The sequence below is a fragment of the Saccopteryx leptura genome, chromosome 10 (assembly GCF_036850995.1).
Source record: "Saccopteryx leptura isolate mSacLep1 chromosome 10, mSacLep1_pri_phased_curated, whole genome shotgun sequence".
Taxonomy (NCBI): Eukaryota; Metazoa; Chordata; class Mammalia; order Chiroptera; family Emballonuridae; genus Saccopteryx; species Saccopteryx leptura.
In genome coordinates, this window is record NC_089512.1 from 31,860,659 (window position 1) to 31,882,876 (window position 22,218).

Sequence of the window (22,218 nt, forward strand, 5' to 3'; positions counted from 1 at the left end):
TGACGGTTTCCAGAGCAGAAAGGGGGAAGGGCAGAGGTTGAAAAGAGTAAAGGAGGTTAAATACATAGTGATGGAGGGAAACTATTCTTTGGGTGCTGAGCCCACAATGGGGTCTGTGTAAGTATTGTATTATAATGTTGTATTATAAAGTTGTATAATGCTATTAACTAACATTGCCCCAATAAATTAATTAAAAATGGAAACCACCACAGAATTCCAGTCTCAAGTCATTTACAACTGAACAAGGGAGGATGGATGATAAGAGATGTATGTAGCTGTTTCTAGTATTGAGGTCATGAGAATGGTAAAGAAAAGTGATATATATATACATACAGAGAAAATATAAACTCGATCAGTGACATGAGAGTAAGTTTTGTGGAACTAAACCTTGAAGACAAGAGGGCAGGGATGCTGGTGAAGCAAGTGAGGCACTTGCCCCAGGTGCAAAATTTAAGAGGGAACCAAAAAACGCAATAATGAGGATATGTAATATTTTCAAGTTTTTGTTTTTGTTTTTTTGTTTTTTTTACAGAGACAGAGAGAGAGTCATAGAGAGGGATAGATAGGGACAGACAGACGGGAACGGAGAGAGATGAGAAGCATCAATCATCAGCTTTTCTTTGTGGCACTTTAGTTGTTCATTGATTGCTTTCTCAGATGTGCCTTGACCACGGACCTTCAGCAGACCAAGTAACCCCTTGCTCAAGCCAGCGACCTTGGGTCCAAGCTGGTGAGCTCTTGCTCAAATCAGATGAGCCCGCGCTCAAGCTGGCGACCTCGGGGGTCTCGAACCTGGGTCCTCCGCATCCCAGTCTGATGCTCTATCCACTGCGCCACCACTTGGTCAGACAGATATATAATATTTTAATGTATAATTTTTAAAAGTCAAAATAAATGCAAATTTTAAATAAAGATTAGATCAGTAAAGTACCATGCAGAGAGCCATGTTGGATTCTGAGCAAAAGGAAAAATAAGTGGAAGGTTATTGGGGTTGGTGACTAGAGAGTCCACTAACTAGGAGGTTATACCATTTTCTAAAATTAGTCAATTCTGGGCCCTGACCAGTTGGCCAAGTAGATAGAGTGTATGGACTGGCATATGGACATCCCAGGTTTGATCCTCAGTCAGGGTACACAAGGGAAGTGATCATCTGTTTTTCTTCTCCTCTTGCAGTCAGTGACTCCATTGGTTCAAGCATTGGCCCTGGGCACTGAAGATAGCTTGGTTGGTCCAGCCTCAGCCTCCAGCACTAAAAATAGCTCAGTTGATTTGAACATCGGCCCCAGATGGGGTTGCCAAGTGAATCCAGTCAGGGGCATGCAGGAATCTGTCTCACTATCTCCCCTTTTCTCACTTAAAAAAGAAAAGAAAAGAAATAGTCTATTGTAAACAAATGGTCTATTTCAAGGAATAATAATTATTGTGATCGTTGAACTCTTTCTAAAATTTTGGATGCCACACCTCAAGTGGAATACTGAGGAGGCAGATTACACGTGTTCCTTACTTGCTAATAGGAGCAGATACTAGCCTCGGGCACTTTCCTAAGTGATTAGGATTTTTATATGGAATCTGAAACCTGATATCACTCTTCAAGTTGTAAGTCAGAATATTGAGTCAGAATTGTACTGCTCTAATAATTACATTAGTGTGTTATTTTTTTCTCTACACTTTCTGCTAGAGACAGCTCTCTCTATGCAGCCTGAGGCAGCCATCTGCCTTGGGGCAAATTAAGATCGCTAAACAGAAAAGCAGAAAAGAATGTCATAGTTTGGCCTCTGACTTGGAAAATAGAATTTTAAAATATTCAGCAAGACTTACAAGCTAGCCTTTATCAAAAAAAAAAAAAAAAGTAATTTCTACATTCCCTCATCTCCCCCTTTAACTTATGGAGAAAGGCGTTGACTCAGATCAGAGAATGTTCATAGTGAAGATAAGTATCCCATTCACCTCGGGACAAGGCCATGGGGCTCATGGCCGCAGGTAAGAATGCTGTGACACATGGGAAGTGAAAAGCACAACAGTTTTGGTGCTTCTCACACAAAGAGATTCAGAAAGGACAAACAAAAAGGGAAGGAAATTAGCTCCTCTGAAAATGGCACCTGTCTGAGAGTTGAAGGAAATGACAAAACCAGAGGGCATTTTCCCCAATTCAGTTTTAAGGTACGGGAGGACATTGTGTCACAGGCTGTCCTGACTTCAACTCCAGGTGCAGACCCACTCAAGTCCAGCAAGAGCATGGTAAGGCTGAGGAAGACCCAGACTTTAGTTTTCCTGAGTCCAAGTAAGGCATGAACAGAACTTGAAAGTTTTCCCATGCTCCCAAAGGGAGCTAGAAAGTGACTGAGATGAGAGCCAAAGGGCTTTCTGGGACTCACCGTGGCAAGGGACATAGCAGAGACCATGTGGTAAACTGCCTAAGCCATGACCAGGGCAGGGTGTGTCAGTGTGAACCATGGCAATGATAGGGAGAACGCAAGAGTTAAAATTATAGCTTGAGTAATGGTGGCTTTGGCTATGGTCAGTGGGCTTCGTGGTTAGTGCAAGTTAAATAAAAGCTTTGTTCCACGAACTGGGCTACCTGAACAAGCCTATGTGACTTAACAAGTCCTGCAAGTACACTTTTGTGCCCCAGGAGGTCTGTCAGCAATCTACCTTTGTGCCCCAGGGGACTGCAAGCCAAGACTTGGTGCTCCAAGGACTGAACACTCTGACTATGCTCCGATTAACTTTGACTCTGATCTGATTACCTCTCCACTGAAATTCCAAAACCCTTACCTACCCCTTTCTTCCCCTTGTAAAAGGTTGGCTGGGCATAGGGGGTTGAGACATTTGGGAATATGACTCCCATTTCCTCACACTGCTGGCCATCTGAATAAAGCACCCATGAAAGATCCAATCCCTGTCTCTACTTATCAAGCTGAATTGGTGACAGGCAGCATGAACTCCAGTACTTCTGGTTTCAGTAATGCCAAGTGAACAGGTATGCATATACGTCCGCAGTCTATACAATTCATGGTCACAGCTAGAAGGATTCCAGGCTCCGACCAAGCCCAGTATTAGTACTCTCAGCCCAAGCTTTCCTGTTTAACAGTTTGTGTAATGCAGTTCCTTCTCTTGGCCTATATCAGGGGTCGGGAAACTTTTTGGCTGAGAGAGCCATGAACGCCACATATTTTAAAATGTAATTCTATGAGAGCCATACAATGACCCGTATACATTATGCATTATCCAAAAAAGAATTTGGTGTTGTCCCGGAGGACAGCTGTGATTGGCTCCAGCCACCCGCAACCATGAACATGAGAGGTAGGAAATGAATGGATTGTAATACATGAGAATGTTTTATATTTTTAACGTTATTATTTTTTTTTATTAAATATTTGTCTGTGAGCCAGATGCAGCCATCAAAAGAGCCACATCTAGCTTGCGAGCCATAGGTTCCCAACCCCTGGCCTATATTGTAGGATGTGACCATGTAGACAGAGAAACATTTTACAAGGACCAGGAGAGCCAGAAGGCACCACGAGGTGGACGCTAGCAAAGCTCTACCCAGATCCCCTCGGGTGTCTTTACAGATTCAGTGTGCACCAGCCCTGCCTCCTCCCTTAAGTGTGCTTTTGCCTCCAGTGCCCACAATTGAGACTCTTCTTCCGAGATATGCTTTCAGGATGCTGGGGCAGTTTCATCTGTCTGTCACCTAGAGCTAAAGTGTCCTAGGAGTGATTGATGGGGGATTGGGGAATAAGAAAGCCCAATCCCTTCACTTTAAAACCTCAAATTGAGACTGCTCTGGGCAGTAATCTACCTACAGAGTTCCCTGCAGGATCAGGATAAAGCGAGCATTCGCCGGCCTTTGCCGAAAATTGTACCATTATTTGGCTGGCTCCTTTTTTTCCTTCTTCTACATTTTTATTGTTTCCTCTTATTATTTATTGTTGCTTTTGTTCTTTTTGAGTTTCCTGAGGTGGATGCTTAAGTCGCTTATTTTTATTCTTTTCAGGGTTGTAATATTTAAGTCGATGAATTTTCCTCTCAATCCAGTTTTGATGTAATGCTGTGAGTTTTAGTATAATGTTAATATAAGTCATCTATTTGTAAATATTCTATAATTATCGCCTTGATTTCCTTTTTGATCTTAAAGATGAATTAGAAGACTGCTTTATAATGTCCAAGGGTTTGTTTCTATTTAAGTAAATATAAAGAGGTATGAAAACATGTCCACATAAAAACCTGTCCATGAATGTTTATTACAGCCTTATTCATAACAGCCAAAAAAAAAGCAGAAACAACTCAAATATCCATCAATGGATGAATGCATAAACAAAAGGTAGTACACTCATATAACGCAATATTAGTTGGCAATAAAAAGAAATGATGTTTTGATACACACTACAACATGAATAAACCTTGAAAACATTATCTTAAGTGAAAGATGCCTGTTGCAAATGACCATGTGTTGTATGATTCCATTTTTGTAAAAAGTTAAAAATAGGCAAATCCATAGAGACAGAAAGTAAATTAGTTCCCATCCAGAAAGAATGGGGAATAACTGCTACTTTGCATAGGGTTTCTGTTACGGGTGATCAAATGTTGTGAGATTAAATAATGGTAATGGTTAAAGACTTTGTGAACATGCTAAAAGTCCCTGAATTCTACATTTTAAGAGTGAATTTTTATGGAATATGAATTATATGTCAATAAAGCTCTCATTCTAAAAAAAAAGATACTGATGGTCTGACCAGGCAGTGGCACAGTGGATAGAATGTTAATCTGGGATGTTGAGGACCCAGGTTTAAAACCCCAAGGACTCCGGTTTGAGCACTGGCTCATCTCGCTTGAGCATGAGGTCGCCAGCTTAAGTGTGGGATCATAGACATGACCCCATGGTTGCTAGCTTGAATTGAAAGGTTGCTGGCTTGAAGCCCAAGGTTGCTGGCTTGAGCAAGTGTTCACTGGCTCAGTTGGAGGCCCTCCCCCCCCATCAAGGCACATATGAGAAAGCAATCAATGAACAACTAAGGTGCCGCAACTACGAGTTGATGCTTCTCATCTCTCTCCCTTCTTGTTTGTCTATCCCTGTCTGTCTCACTATAAATAAATAAATAAATAAATAAATAAATAAATAAATAAATAAATAAGATACTGGTATAGTACAAAATGTTAAAAAAAATCGGTTGCTTCCATATCTATAGAATCCATATCTAATATCTTGTATCTGTAAATTGGTTGCTTCTATACTTATATCCAGAAAAAATATATAAATATAATTTTTAAAATCTAGTGTACATATATAATGCACGTAATCTAGCATGCATATATAACATAAAAATATTGATAAATTTTCTAATGATGAATGCACCTGTGAAGTAAACTACCGAGGTGAAGTTAGAAGACTTTTTCATGACCCAAACAACAGAAGCCCTCCTAGAACTCACTCCCAGACACTAAGGGGAGCACTTCTTTAAAGAATTCTCATCTCAAGGCTGCTTTTGGGAAACCCTACCTAAGACATCATGAATACAAGGTTCTCTTTTATTTGCCCTCCCTCAAACACCCCCAGAAGCCATTTTTAGAAAAAGAGAGGGAGATGAAAAAAAATCCAGGAGTTCTAAGCTTTTACCTGAAAGAATTAAAATCAGAAGTTACACTTTGAATATCCTGAATGACTGATCTGAAAGAAGTTGGCTGAAACTTAAAAAGACAGAAGCAGTAACTGGTGAGTTGTTACAGCTACCCACAGGCTAAGGGACTGTGAGGAAGGTCAGAGCAACTACCAGTAACCTGCACATCTGACACCATGTGAGTCAGTCAGGTAACCCCACCAGAGAGACACTCCATGTGAGGCAGAGAGCTCAGCGAATGGCAATGACCACGCCCTCTCTCTTGCCCTCTGTCTTGCCGTATGACCCAGAGAAGTCATTTAACCACTCTTGGCCTTTGAGTCCTCAAATATAAATATAAGGAAAAAAGTAAATTACAAGTAGCTTTCACATCGATGGTAATCTAATTGTAACTAGTTCAAGAACTTCCACCTTTATATCAGAAAAGGTAAATACTTATCTATATGAGTGACCAGCACAACATAGGTTTCTGCTCTTGAAGGGCTGTGATTAAGTAATAATCTTCCAGAGGGCAGAGAAAGGGACCAAGTTCCCCTGTAGTCTTCAGCTGACCAGGACTCTCAGGGTAATCTTTGAGGAGGCAAGTCAGTCACTTAATAAAAGAATATGCCCTGCTGTCCCTTTGACAGTAGGCTAAATTCCTTATCCCGTGGAAAAGACTTAGGCATGCTCAGCTCTATGCCAATGGTTCACTACTTTCAAAATCCGATAACTGAAAATGCTGTAGTGAAAGAAGCTAAGTAAAAAGAGGGCTAGTGCTACTGAGTGTCATGCTAGTAGACTGCTCCTACAGTTGAGTGTTCAGTCCCAACAATGTCAAGTTTTATAGGATGGTAAAACCCACCTCCATAGGAGAATTCATTCAAAGCTCCTTGGGGTAATATTCAATATCTTTCATGAAAGGGTTCTTCATGCTTCTTCAAAGTGATTTTTTATCAATTCTGTTGCCTGTTGGGTCCTAGAATATTGCTCTGCTATTTCCCCTAAACACCTCCTATTCTTTAGTCTGGACATTTTATATATTTTATATTAGAGAATTCCCTTTTTTTTTTCTTTAAAGAGCCAGACTCAATAGCCAAATGGATTAGATCATGGTTAAAAAAAAAATACAGCTATATAAGACAGTTTGATGGATAATCAGAGATTTTGAATACAGCCTGGATATTAGATAATTGTAGGGACGTGATAGTAATGGTATTATGGCTATGGAGTAGAATGCCCTTACTTTTAAGAGATGCACATAAATTATTTAAGATGGAATGCTTGATGTCTATAACTTACTTCCAAATGGATCAGAAAAAATATATAGAGAGGATAAAGTAAATATGGCAAAATGTTAAAAATTGTTTTATCTAAATGACAGGTATTCAGATAGTAATTGAGTTTTTTGCAGTCTTCTTTATATTTAAAATTTTTCGTAATAAAATGTTGGGGAGGGGGTAGAGGGAATCAAAGTAAGTTCTTGGTATTATCCTAAACCAAATGTAAGTAATATGTGGCTTTAAAAAAAGAAGAAGGCCCTGGCCAGTTAACTCAGTGGTACAGCATCAGCCCGGCGTGTGGAACTCCTGGGTTTGATTCCTGGTCAGGGCACACAGGAGAAGCACCCATCTGCTTCTCCACCTTTCCCCCTCTCCTTCCTCTCTATATCTCTCTTCCCCTCCCACAGCCACAGCTCCATTGGAGCAAAGTTGGCCCGGGTGCTGAGGATGGCTCCATGGCTTCCACCTCATGTGCTAGAATGGCTCTGGCCGCAACAGAGCAACGCCCCAGATGGGCAGAGCATCATCCCCTGGTGGGCATGATGGGTGGATCCCAGTTGGGCACATACGGGAGTCTGTCTGACTGCCTCCCCCTTCTAACCTTGGAAAAATAAAAAAAAAAAGAAGAAGAAATTACTTCATATATTGTATCCTTGGTGAGGTCTACTTTGACTTCGATTTTGTGGACCCACATCTTACCCTGATGCTAGAACCAGTATAGGGAGTTCTTATTGACATATATGCAGCAGGATAATTTATCATTCTCACTAGTTGTTTCCTCCCTAAATTCCCAGATTCAAACAGGACTCAAGGGAGTTTGGCTCAAACTGCTAAACTTGGGTAAGTGCTTGTTAAACTGTAAAGTCCTATTGTAAGTGTATTCTGTCAAGTTACTGGTTTTAAAAAAATTTTAATTCTATTAGCGTTCAGAACCCCAACACTGGAAACTCAAGTAATCATAGACAGCTTTATGAAAACTAGTAGTAAACAAGAAGAGTCTTGAGAAGCAAAATCCAACTAGGACTGGGGAGAAGGTATTCCTGGGAGGATATAAATATGATTTAAATAAATACAGAAAAAGATAGAATGGCTATGTCTGTTTAAATGGTAATGAATGGAATTCATTCATTCATTCAACAACTACAGCTATTTATTAGTGCCCGCTGTCTACAAAGCAATGTGCTAGGGACTGAGGGTATAATATTGTGGGCTGACAGTTATTAGTTAAATAGCTACAAATAAATTAAAAGTGCAGCTTTGATAAGGGCCATGAACATGAGTTACACAGTATTATAATAATACATAATAGGCCCTAGTCAGGTACCTCAGTTAATTAGAACATCATCCCACACACCAAGATTGTGGGTTCGATCCCCAGTCAGGGTACACACAAGAATCAATCAATGTGAAAAATAAGTGGAACAACAAATCAATGTTTCTCTCTCTTTTTAAAATTAATAAATAAAAAAAATTTAAAAAATAATAATAAAGGAACTCTTGACCTAATTGGTATAATAAAAGAGAATTAATTAAGGAATTAAAAATTGAAGTCAAGGCTAAAGGTTGAGCAGTTGCTTGACCAGATGAAGTAGAAAAAGAATATCTCATGCATAGAATAACACGTGCAGAGACTCAATAAGAATCTGGTGAATTGGAAAGAATAAGCAAGCGTCACAGTGGCTGTACTAGCCAACAGAGTGAGTACCTGGTACAAGAAGAGACTGGAGAGGAAGGCACAGGCCAGATACAACAGACTTCTCAGTCCAAGTTGTCTTGAGGCTTATAGCAAAGTATAAAATCCATTGATGTATTTTAAGCAGGTGAGTGATGTGATCCATTATACTCTAAAAGCATCACTCAAGCATCATATGGAGGAGATACGAACGGTGTCATGTCCCTCACTGCCTGACTCCCTGCTCTGTTTACCTGCTTTGCCACTCAGCATCAGAAAGACAGGGAGATCATGATATTACCAGACTGCCCAGGGACTTGTATGCTGTCTCTGGATTTCCGCCCTACGGTAGGGCCCTTTTTATCTGTTGATTGCATCCCTAGCTGTAGCGTGAGACCGTTGTACCTTACCCAAGCTGGCATCGCCAGGCTCGCCTGGCCACAAGTGAGATCCTCTAGTGGCCTGCTTGGACCAACACAGTTGCCTCACAGCATACCCACCCAGGAGTGAGCTTTGCCTGCCTGTTTTGCCCTCTTCCTCTTTCCTGCAGTTGGTCCACTGACATTGCATTGGGTCTGTAGCGTTCCCAGGCCCTCAGGTCCCCTTGGTGTGACTCATGCAAATGCTTATTCAGAGCTCCAGCTTATTGGCTTCTACAATTCCATGGCTTTCAGCACAATTCCACACTATTGCTTATTAAGACTTTGTGTACAATCTAACACCTGTGATCAGAGATCCTTGCCCCCACACCTATCCAAGCAGGCAAGCCATGACTTGAAAGTCACCATTGACACCTCCTTCCATCTCACATCCAACCCATCACCAAGGTCTTTCCATTGTAAGCACAGCCCTTGAATTTGCCCGCTTGCCCATTGCAATGGTCTAACTGATAAAGGATTACATCTCGCTCACATTTCACATCCACCATGGGTCAGCTTGTACTACCACATGTTGTCATCACAGTGTGACCCAGGTTGATGGAACAGCCTTGTCTCAGGACATTGCAGGCTGTCCTGGGTATTTGGTGAATTTCTTGCTGACTCTTGCATCTTCTGCTCACCAAAGCCCATGTCAAAGCAAGCTAAATAGTCCCAACATGCCCCACAGTAGTTAATGGCAGACATGAGGGAAATAGATGCAACCATGAATAAAGAACTAATGGAATTGATCATCAAATGTGAATGGTGACGGAGAGAAAGAGTCAAAGGGACAAATACTCAGCTGTCTGTGAAATCATTAGGAAAGGTGGTCTCATGCGTGCAGTCTTTCTGCCCCCACTGGGCCACACAAGAATCAGCCGGGTCCTAGAACACTTCCTTATCAAGACATAAAGAGCCCATACAGCCTGTACCGGGCTCACCACCTTGTGTGGAAATATTTTTCCTTGTTTTGGGCTCAGTGCTGCTCTTTTGTTTCGCTTAAAGCATGTGCTTTAAATGGCACCTGGCCAACACCGCTACCATCTCTGTTGTCTGTGAGGAAGGAACAGGGGTCTTTTCTCGGTGGCACGAAAGGGGTGCTGTGCCCATGGAAGTGCCCTGCATGGCCTGCAGGAGAGACTGTAACGCTAGGGGCCATCGTGAAGCTGGTCTTCCTCTGTCACTTCTCTGTGTGAGTGAAGTGCTGCTCCACCCAGTGCTTGACTGTACTGTGTTTTCCTTCGTGATTCTGATGTCAAAAGCAGTGGGCAGAACTGCCAAGAGTTGTCCCCCAGGGTTGGCAACCAGTACATGGTACCCTGCTTTACAACTCTCCTCACTTCATCATTTGATCAGTCAGAGGAAGTCACCAGTTTACCCAGCAGGACACCCATAGCACCAAGGTTGGGATTAGTGAGAAAGGGATATGGGTGACAGTTCATCTTCACAGATTTCAGATTGTCCTTGCTCTTATCCATGTCTGTCCCTCCTGATGGATGGTTGACCAATAGTGACTCAACTTCAGAGTTAGAGCATGAGCTTCCCTCAGCTGCCCTACCAGCTCCTACAACGGTAAGGGTAAATACCTTACCAAGTCATGCACAGCCATTCTGTTTCTCCAATTGATCCCGACAGCGTGTGCCTCTTAAAGCCTTTTACGTGATGACAGTGCCTGGCGTAAAATGTGGGGTTTTCTCTGTTTAAAGGATGTTTCTCATTACAAAAGACAATGGTATGTCTGAATAAACTCACCCCATGGAAAATCACAGCTATAGTCGGGAAATATGTACCTACTTACTATTTATCTGTTAGTGTTGTCCTTATGTAATGACATGTATATACATATATGTTATTTGTTTAACTTTTCTCCTATGGGTCATACAGACAGAAACAATTGCAGGAGACCTTGACCAAGGCCTCACAGCGAGTCTGGCCAGGAGCACAGAAAATGTCATCAACTCCCTCTTCCCCACTCAGTTTTGTCTCTCAAAGCAAACATGATCCTCAAGGCTTTCCCCTGAAACCTACCCGCTCAATTAGGACGGAAGTGAGATGGCCAAATTCAAGGCTGATTTGTACTTCCCTTTCCGGAAGCTCGTATTTTCCTTCACAAATGCCCAGTGTCAGTAGTTGGCTCCAGTCCCCTACCATCAGCACCAGCGCTTCACGCATTTCATCTTTCTCTCCGTTACGGGGGAAACATGCATCGTTAACATGCCCGGTGTTCACCAATGTGGTGTATAACACCTCCGACAGCCCTCACCCTGGTATGGAGAAGCCTCCGTCTGCCAAATCGGAGGGATCCAGTGGTTTCCAGGAGCTCCCCTCTAATATGCGCAGAGGGACTCGTTCATCTTCTGAATACGGTCCTGGGCTTTGTTATTGCTTGTTATGGACAGAAAGTCAAATGCCCTACTAAGATACCTCATGAAATAATTTGGACCAATGTGTGGGGAGCTGAAATGGTCCCAGCAGGTTCTGTGAGGTGGCATCCTGGGACCGCTGTTTTGGGCAAGCAGTGAAAGGGGCAGATGGAAGGAGGGGGACATTCAGTCATGAAGATAGTGAACCAGGGCTGTGGGAACTAACCAGCTTCAGGCTCCAGGGCTGGTGCTTTAAAGAGGGTGCCCACCAGCTGAATCTCAGTATAAAATAGCCACACTCGGGCTGATGCTGGTATGTAGGGCGTCCAGATTGATAGGTGAAGAACAGGAGTAGATTGATGTCTGTAAAACTCACTCTAAGCACCCTCTGTTGGTGAGCATGGGTTTCCAAACTCATCACCAAGACTGGTTAGGTTTGGTTCAGGAAGAGTGCTGGCTTGAGCCTGCACCCAGGTTGAAGGCCAACGGTACCTACTGTTAAACAGGGCTAAGACAGGTCAGATGCAAAGAAGCTACGATCATGATTTTTCTGTGATGGGTGATGCGTTTGGGTAATTTTCCTCTAAAGAAGGTAACCATTTCAATGTCAAACATTAGGGAAAAGACAGGCCCACAGACAGAAAAGTGGATATTTGGAGGTAAATCTAGCTCTCTTGCTCAGACCTCAGAGAGGGAGGGTTTCTCGATATGGGGTCTTTGTAGTATAAGGTAGAATGATTGCTGCCACCTGGAGAGAGGAGTAGAGGGGCTCAAGCTTAGAGGGGGACTGCACGTTCTGAAGAGCGGGCCATGTTTTAGAAACCAGATGTCTGGCTTCACAGTACACTCTTAGTATTTGTCATTACTATTTGTTTCCTACTTGTTATCTTTTGTCTGACACAATGCTTCCCAACCTGGTTGCATATTATAATCACCCAGGAAGCTTGTTAAGCCTGCCTACCCTCTGAGCCCCACCCAAATGATTCTAATCAGAATCTCTGAGGGTGGCGTCCAAGCACAATCTATTCAGTATTTTTCTTTCTCTATCTCTCTGTCTCTTTCTATATATCATAAGTATATGTTTATATAAAATACAAAATTGGTATATATATATATAATCAATATATGTATATGATCTGTTATTTGAGATGTCTATTTAATAAGTATAAAACATATACACAAAATTATTATATAGATATTGAGTATTTGTATATACATGTAAGTATATATTATTATATTTGTAATATATTTATCTGGTATGTATGTATAAATATTTCAAACTTTTCTGCATCAAAGGACACTATTAGGAGAGTAAAAGGTAACTTACAGAATGAGAGAACATATTTGAAAATCACTTATTTGATATGAGTTTAATATCTAGACTATACGCCCTGGCCAGTTGGCTCAGTAGTAGTGTCGGCCTGGTGTGTGGAAGTCCGGGTTCAATTCCCAGTTCAGGGCACACAGGAGAAGCGACCATCTGCTTCTCTACCCCTTCACCTTCTCTCTTTCCCTCTCTCCTCCTCTCCCCTTCCCACAGCCATGGCTCGATTGGCTCAAGTGAGGCCTCAGGCACTGAGGACAGCTTATGGCTTCACCTCAGGCGCTAAAAAATGGCTCCCGTTGCAACAGAGCAAGGGTCTCAGATGGGCAGAGCATCGCTCCCTAGTGGGCTTGCCGGGTGGATCCCAGTTGGGGTGCTTTCAGGAGTCTGTCTCTCTGCCTCCCCTCCTCTCACCAAAAAAATAAAAAATAAAATAAATCTAGACTATATTCAGAATTCCTTCAACTTAACAACAAATAATCCAGTTTAAAAACGAATACAGGACTTGAATGGAGAGTTCTTCAAAAAGCAGGCAAAAATGATAAGGATGTGGAAAAATATACAATTGATAAGCTCATGAAAAGATGCTCAACATCATTAGTCATTAGGAAAATGCAAATCAAAACCACAATGAGATATCACTCCAAACTGATTTGAAGGGCTATGAACAAACAAACAATGGAAAATAACAAAATATTGGCAAAAATGGAGAGTAACTGGACCCTCATCTATTGGTTATGAGAATATATAATGGTGAAGTCACTGTGGATGGTTCCTCAGAGAGCTAACCAGGATTACCATATATCCCAACAATTCCAAAAAGAATTAAAAACATAGACTCATGTAGATAGATCCTTGTACGCCATGTTCATTGCAGCATTACCTATAATAGCCAAAAGGTGAAACAATCCAAACATGCACTGACAAATGAACGGGTATATAAATTGTGATAGATCTATACAATGGAATATTATTTAGCCATAGAAAGAAATTAAATTCTGATATATGCTACAGAATGAATGAAACTTGAAAACCTATGTTAAGTGAAATAAGCCTGACACAAAAGGTAAAATGTTGTATGATTTCACTTACATGAAATATGTAAAATAGGAAAATTCATAAAGACAGAAAGTAGATCAGAGGTTGAAGGGGCAGAAGAGAAGGGAGACTGAGGACTAATGGGCGCTCACAGTCTCTATGGGGTGATGAAAAAATTTTAGAACTAGATCATTGTCATGGTTGTGCAACACTGTGAATGTAATTAATGCCGCATAATTAATGTAAAAATAGTTAAAATGGTGGATTTTATGTTCCATATATTTTGTTACAATAAAACATATTTTTCAAAAAATTCATGAAACTAAGCACCTTATTTACTCTCAATTTCCACTGTCAGTTAAAACTCGATGAAATAAATAGGAAATGTGAAGTTACTTTTGAGGAGAGCAAGGAATGCACTGCTAATTTATTCCAGAGACTAAATACAGATGTTGTCACAGTATAAATGTTACCACCACATGGCATTAGGTCACAGGACACTCTGGAGACCACTCTGGATCTGGAGTAAGGCTTCACAGACCACTGATCTAGAAGAAAATGTATTATGGAGTATAGATGCTCTAATTCTAGAAAGACAGATTTCCTTTTCCCTTCTGATTTAATTAAGTTTCTCTTTAAGACAATCCTATTATGTGTGGATTTATTATAGTTGAGATTAGTTTTTGTGTATGTTTTTTTTTTTTACAGAGACAGAGAGAGGGACAGAGAGGGACAGACAGGAACGGAGAGAGATGAGAAACACCAACCACCAGCCCTTGATTGCTACACCCCAATTGTTCATTGACCGCCCCCTCACACGTGCCCCGACAGTGGGGCCACAGCAGACCGAGCAACTCCCTGCTCGAGCCAGCGACCCTGGGCCCAAGCTGGTGAGCCCCGCCCAAACCAGGTGAGCCCACGCCCAAGCTAGCGACCCCAAGGCATCGAACCTGGGTCCCCCGCATCCCAGTCCGACGCTCCACCCACTGCGCACCGCCGGGTCAGGCAGTTGACATAGTTCTTAAAAATAAAATAAACATAGAAGGCAATGTGGTCTTTGAGTAAGAAAATCAATTTAATTAGTCACAATTCAGAATTGGTATTTTAAAGGAAAAACCATAAATTCTGACTTCATATTTCTATATTATGAAACAGGTCATCATAATACAGATTATTTAGATACTGCCTAGGAGGTGTAACTCAGTAATAAGGTATGAGCTTAGATCTTGCCAATAGATTCCAAATTTTGAAACATGGGAATACAGGTAACTTTTTTTTAGTCACTGGTCTTTTTTTTTAATGCTGAATGTGTATTTAAGCATGCAAAAAACAATGTATGTAAGAGCCTATTAGAAATTCAGATGCAGAATTTTCTTTCATCTGATCATGTAGAAGTGGATTAATACAGGTAATATGAACAGAGAAAGATAGAAAGATGTCATGTTGACTATTCAATAATCCATTACTCAAAGATAAAAGTTTTCTAAAGCCGTTCAAAAAAAAATCGAAGAATATATAAATTTTCATTTAGCATAGCATTGCATCACACCATAACTTATGGGAGGTTAGCAACAGATCGTTTACTGGTCATTGACTAAGAATTTGCAGGTGCCAAAGGTAAAGACAATTGGACTGCTTTAAAAAGATTTTAAATAAAAAGAAATTCCCCATAGTAAAAACCTTATGGAGGACTGTTACGAATTTAGGTGCTACTGAATAAAACTGCAGTTAAGAAAGCCAATTATTTTTATAGGGAAAATAAATTTTTCTATGATAATTCAGATAAAACTGGTAAATGGATAACTGCCCTAGTAAAAGGGAGAGAAAAAGCTCTACATTAACAGCAATTTATACAAAACAAGGAGTGATAATGAGGAAAGAGGTAAGGATTATCTTTAAGGCATATTAGAGAGTATATATACATCTGAGAACACGGTAAGTGTGGTAGATTTAGAAAGTTTGAGAAAAGAAATTAAAACCTTATATCTCTTCTTAAATAAAAATTTTCTGAAAGATGAAACACTCTACTTACCTTGAAAGTGTGCCTATAGAATTACCCCAAATTTTGGAGTGTTCTGAAAAGGACCTAAAATTTCTGTTGAAACATTTCAACAATATGGAGGACTAAACCCCATTCTGAAGTTACTATATTCTATTGAATTGCTCTTAAATCAATTAACTGAGGCTGTGAAAAATCATTCACCTGCATTAAATCAGGACTCTCTGATTATAAATGACAAAAACTAACTCAGATTGGCTTCTGCAAACTAATAGGCTAGGCTGGTCACCCCAGCTGGGAAAAACACTGGGTTACAGCAGCAAGGGCTGAGCTTAAGGACTGTGATCTGGATTAACCACTCCCTGGGTTAATCTTTAGTTACATGAATCTGCTTCCCTTTCTGTTTTTTTAATGGAATTTTATTGGGGTAACACCAGCTAAGATAATTTTACAGGTTTCTGGTGCCCAATTCTACAGCACATCTGCTTCCCTTTCTGTTTTTCTCCAGTCTGTTTGCTTCTAATGTCTCCAACCACCTCAGGTGGGAGAGAGTGAAGCTAGCTAAACCCAGCCAAGCCAGAATTCAAGTCATTAGAAGCAAGAGAACAAACAAGAGGGCAAGAGTGCCTTCACAGCAATAGAGTCCCAGTTTCAAACTCTGACATCCCCAGGATGGTGCGGGTTCCTGAAGCTTTTCCTCTGGTTCTGCTAGCTATTGCAAGGTCCTTAGAAAAGAAAAGAAAAGAAAAGAAAAGAAAAGAAAAGAAAAGAAAAGAAAAGAAAAGAAAAGAAAAGAAAAGAAAAGAAAAGAAAAGAAAAGAAAGAAAAGAAAAGAAAAAATCAAAGAAAAGAAAAAAAGACCTCCCTTTTGGCTCAAAATAGTTTGAGTTGTGTTTCTGTCATTGTAACCAGAAGAGTCCACATTCATATAACTTGCTTCCCTGAATAATGCTAGAAAACTGATTTCCTCGGAAAGGAAATGTGCAGCTAAGTACTAAACTAATGTTTGAGATTTTGCTGCAAAAAGTGGGGCTTCCCAAGAGGGACTCATGCAAGTTATCTATGAGGCATAAAAGTGGAGGAGAGCAAAATGATAGGGTTGAAGTAGGGAAACTGAGCTAAGGACATGAATATGTTACACTAATCAGCAAAGTTATTGCCATCGATGCTTGACAAGTATTAACTGAGCACACTTTATGTGTCAGGCATAGCAGTTTTAGTAGAAAAGTGATGGTGAAAGCTACTTAGAAAATATAACAAATATTTTATGCGTATAAAAGTATTTCAGGAACTAGAGCATTATCAATCTGGTCGAAGCCTCTGTGGGCTCCTTTCTAACGACATTTCCCTTCCTCCCCTGGAGGAGGTAGTGATGATTCAGAATGTGCTCAAAGCCAGGTTTTGAGGAGTCAAGTGGCAGGGGAGGGGCGAGAGAATGGAGGCAGGAAATCTGGGAGGTTCTTTCAGGGTTTGATGGTAAAATGAATGAGAGCAATAGAAAAAAAGCTTGAGGGGAGTGCAGGGTGGAGGGAAGGATTTTAATTTAGAATGGAGCAGGAGTGAGCGAGTTTCTGGCTGAAGTAAAGGAGCCAGATAGAGACGAAGAATGCAAGCGAGATGGGAAGCTGTAATGAAGACAATCCACTCTCAAAAAGGTAGGAATGGTGGAAGCAAGCACTTTGGGGTAAAATTCAGCTACATCCCTGAATGATCCATTCTAGTCATTAAGACAATTCTGTTTATTCCATTTAATGTGTTTATTTTTCTTGTCCTTTATATATTCCTTTAGTTAAAATATATGTTACATTAGCATGAACCATTTTTTAAAAAATCAGACAAATCCCATTGGAAATTTTATAAAAGCAAAGAAATAGTTAAAATGCAACAGAACAGTAGCAAACCACACAGGGAGAAGAACATTGCTGTAATTCCTTGAAGAACTGAACCCTGTAAAAGAAATAATTTCTTCATTTTTATTTCAAATAGTGCCACATGCATAAATCAATCTGTAGTCCCATTTTTACATTATTATTGAAAATGAATAAAAGAGCTACTTGGCTGTTGAAGATGCTACTTTATTTTTCTCAACAAGATTATGCAATAATATCCCAATTTTAACCAACAGAATGAGTTGGGTTATGGAACAATTTATTCATAGAGATAGGACTCGCTTCATAAATGGTAGATTCTCATGAAACAATGTGAGCAAGGTCTGAGTATTATTAGTTGCACCCCAAATATTTTATTCCCAGTCCTGAAATACACTAAACTAGCATTTGATACCATTTAACTGGCTATAACGCTTTAGAAGGGTTTAAAGGATTTCATCTCAAGAAACTATTTACAATATTGAATTGATATGCCTCCTTATATACGTCTTTGACAGCATTTATTAAAGTTAATCAGTATTAACCTGGATTCTTTATTTAAAGGATAGAGTGATCCAGGATGTCATATGCCACCATAACTATATTTCCCTGATATTAACTTGCTTTTGTACATTTTTTAGGCAAAGTAATAATGCATTAAAGTATTACAAGCTCAGGCAGCACCTAATTGTTTATCACTGAAAATTATTTACCACTAAAATTATCTTAAATTTTCTTTCATCTAAAGAAAATAAACAGGGCCCTGGCTGGTTGACTCAGTGGTAGAGCGTCAGCCTGGCTTGTGAATGTTCTGGACATATATTTGAGTCTCAACATTTTATGACTGGAAAAATAAAGTAACAGAGCTCTAAATAGGTTTTCAAACTGACTCATTTATTAATAATACAGTCAATAGGGCCCTGGCCGATTGGCTCAGAGATAGAGTGTTGGCCTGGTGTGTGGAAGTCCCGGGTTCGATTCCAGCCCAGGGCACACAGAAGAAGTGCCTATCTGCTTCTCCACTCCTGCCCCTCTCCTCTCTCTCTATCTCTCTCTTCCTCTCCCGCAGCCAATGCTCCATTGGAGCAAAGTTGGCTGGGCACTGAGGATGACTCCATGGCCTCTGCCTCAGTTGCTAGAATGGCTCCGATTGCAGTGGAGCAATGCCCCAGGGGGCAGAGCATCGCCCCCTGGTGGTCATGCCGGGTGGATCCCGGTCCGGTGCATGTGGGAGTCTGTCTTTCTGTCTCCTCTCAGCTTCTCACTTCAAAAAAATACAAAAATAAAAATAAAAAATACAGTCTATAGTATTCATATGTAATTTTCATAAGATTATATATTTGTGAAAATAAAAAACACCAACATTTTTAAAAATTATTAAATGAAAGTCAGGGAGGCAGAGACAGACTCCCACATGTGCCCCAACGGGGATCCATCCAGCAAGCCCCCTATGGGGCGATGCTCTGCCCATCTGGAGCTGCTGCTTGCTCCATTGCTCAGCAAGCAAGCTATTTTTAATTCTTGAGGCGAGGCCATGGAGTCCTCCTCAGCTCCCTTGGCCAACTTGCTCAAACTGTTTGAGCCATGGCTGCAGGAGCGGAGGAGAGAGAGACACAGGAGAAAGAGAGAAATAGAGAAGGGGGAGAGGTGGTGCAACAGATGGTCACTCCTCCTGTGTGCCCTGACCGGGAATTGAACCCGGGACTTCCACATGCTGGGCCCATGCTCTACTGCTGAGCTAACAGGCGAGGACCTAATATTTTCCTGTATGGAGTAATATTATTATCCTCATCTTGGTGAATATTTGGAGAATATTTCCAAAAGAAAAATAAAGTTCTTCTCTATGGACTACCATTGCTCTTTAACCTCTGAATCTAAACAAGTATTACAAATTGACTAGTTTATTCATAGCTGTCAGCCATGTACTTGTCACTCCTACCTGTGCTCCTACTGATAAATTATCACACCCATAGGAAAAACCAGGTCACCATTAAATCAAGCATGCCACTGGGCAAAGGCCTATGGTACTATCTGATATTTGAACTATGTCCTTTGAAAAAGATAAAAATTAAATCAAAAAGAAATGAACATTTAAACACCAGATTAGAACATGAAATCGTTTCTAACCATGGGTAGCATATCAGCCAGAGTCCAGTCAGGAAAGCAAAACCATACTAGATATTTCAAACAGAGGTATTTAATAAAGATTTGTTCTGCGGGCATTGACAGGTTGTAAGTGGAATGCTGAAAACACACCAGGAAAAGCTCCCACCTCCAAGGCTGAGAAAACAAACAGGAAGAGATGGGGTTTCTAGAACCTAAAGGTTCTGTGGGTTCATAGAATAGGAAGAGACACCTTCATGAAGCTTCTTTCTGCTCCAGTCTCTGAGGAGGTGGCCTAGCCAGGTTGGCGCTAGAAGGTGCAGGAGGCAGGGCTTAAAGGTAATGGAAGCGGACTTCTGGGAATAGTCTGGCGGGAGCTAGGACAGTTGATTGGGTCAGAGTGAGGGCGTGTGGAGGGGCTGCTAGTCCACCAGCCTGGCTGCTACATGGACCCCTGAGGGCAGCTGCAGGCTGGCGCTGGAAGAGTTGAGAGAAGCTGGAGGCCATAGTTATAGCTGTCCCCTCCTGCTGGAGGGACGCAAGCCTGAGCTGGAAACCGGAGGGGGCGTTTGGTCCTCCCCTCCTGCCTTCCAGTTTCCCATCAGCTGGCAGAATCTCCCCGGAAGTGAGCTGGAAAAGGCAGTTCTGGAGTCCCACTCCCAACATCGCAAAGCAGCCTAGAGGTAAGTTGGCTTGGGACTGAAAAAAATGGGCAAATAACGGCACAGTTGTGGTGTGTATTTTCAAAATTCGTAGTTGACATTCTGTGGGACTGTAAGGACTGGGTCACAGGTTAACGTGGTTCAAGGTCATGTCGCTGTCTGAAAAGTCTCATGACCCTCTTGGGGGGCAGACTGAGAGGCAATTCTCAATGGATCTCTTCTTTCCGTGTGTCTTAGGAGCAGGAGCACTGACAACTTTGTTATCCACTAGTTTTTCAAGAATGTTCACATAACAGGCCCTGGCCGGTGGGCTCAATGGTAGGGTGACAGCCCAGGGTGTGGATTTCCCAGGTTTGATCCCTGGTCAGGGCACACAGGAGAAGTGACCATCTGCTTCTCCACCCGTTTCTCTCCCCTTCTCCCTCTCTCTCTCTCTTTTCCTCTCCCAGCCATGGCTCAATTGGTTCAGAAACATTGACCCGGGCACTGAGGATAGCACCTTCCCCTCAGGTGCTAAAAATATCTCAGTTGCAAGCATGGCCCAGATGGGCAGAGCATCGGCCCAGACGGGGGTTGCTGGGTGGGTCCAGGTTTAGGTGCACACAGGAGTCTGTCTCTCTATCTCCCCTCCTCTCAGCTGGAAAAAAAAAGAAAAAGAAAAAGAAAAAGAATGTGCACATAACAAACAACTTGGGAAGATACAGATGGTGTCTCTCTCTGGAATAGGAGGTTTTTTTGTTGTCCAGGATAATAAAGACTGTTACCCCCGGGGCAAAGGTTAAAAAAGTTTGCTTGCATGTCACATAAAAGAGATACAAAAATCTGGGGTATCCTAAACAGTGGTTTCTTAGCTGTGACAAACCCACTTCATAGGCATCTACCTGATCTGTTCTGCATCTCCCTTGTGGGACTTGGGGAACCAGAGGACCCTATTTAAATATAAATCTTATGCTACTTGTTGTGCCTTGAGTAATAAGGTCCTTTGTCTCTGATCCAGGAATCCTATGTCTTCTGTCAACATTCATATGGCAAGCAACGTATTTGCTTACAAAGAGGGTAAAATTTCAGATCCTTCACAGTTTTTGAGAGAAACTTTTATTCAATTCGACAAACATCTACTGTGAAACTACTGCTTAACCAACTTTGATGGGTACGTCCTAAGCACACAGGTGAGGCACTCTCTGCCCTCAAGCACTACACAGCATAGAGGGAAAGAAAAGTGTCCCACCGCCACCTCTGTCACCACCACCATTGCCTCTATCCCACAAACAATTGGCAGGGTAGAGAAAGGTGATACAAGTCGGTTACCGTGAATCCATCTGCTGTTAGTCTTCTAAAATACTGATAGTCTTCATCCACCATTGTCTCTTCTCTTACTGTTTTTGCCATTTGGGTTTATACTGTGCTGTACTTTTGGTGGAGTTTTAGAAGGGGAAAATTGTAATAGGTCTTCAACCTTCAACCTGGCATATTTAAAAGAAGCCCTTAAACTTACATTTTCTATCTGATATGCTATGTATCTTTTTTGCTTTTTTGTTTCTGTACATGCCAAAGAACTCAAACCTTCAGGATCTTGCTTTATAAAAAAAAAAAAAAAAAAAAAAAAAAAAAAAAAAAAAAAAAAAAAAAAAGGACAGCTGCTTTGATGTCATTTTATGGTGGAAATGCTATATACCAGTGGTCCCCAACCTTTTTTGGGCCACGGACCGGTTTAATGTCAGAAAATATTTTCACGGACTGGCCTTTGGGGTGGGATGGATAAATGTATCACATGACCAAGACAAGCATCAAGAGTGAGTTTTAGACGAATGTAACAGAGGGAATCTGGTCATTTTTTAAAATTAAAATATCGGCCCTGGCCGGTTGGCGGTAGAGCGTCGGCCTGGCGTG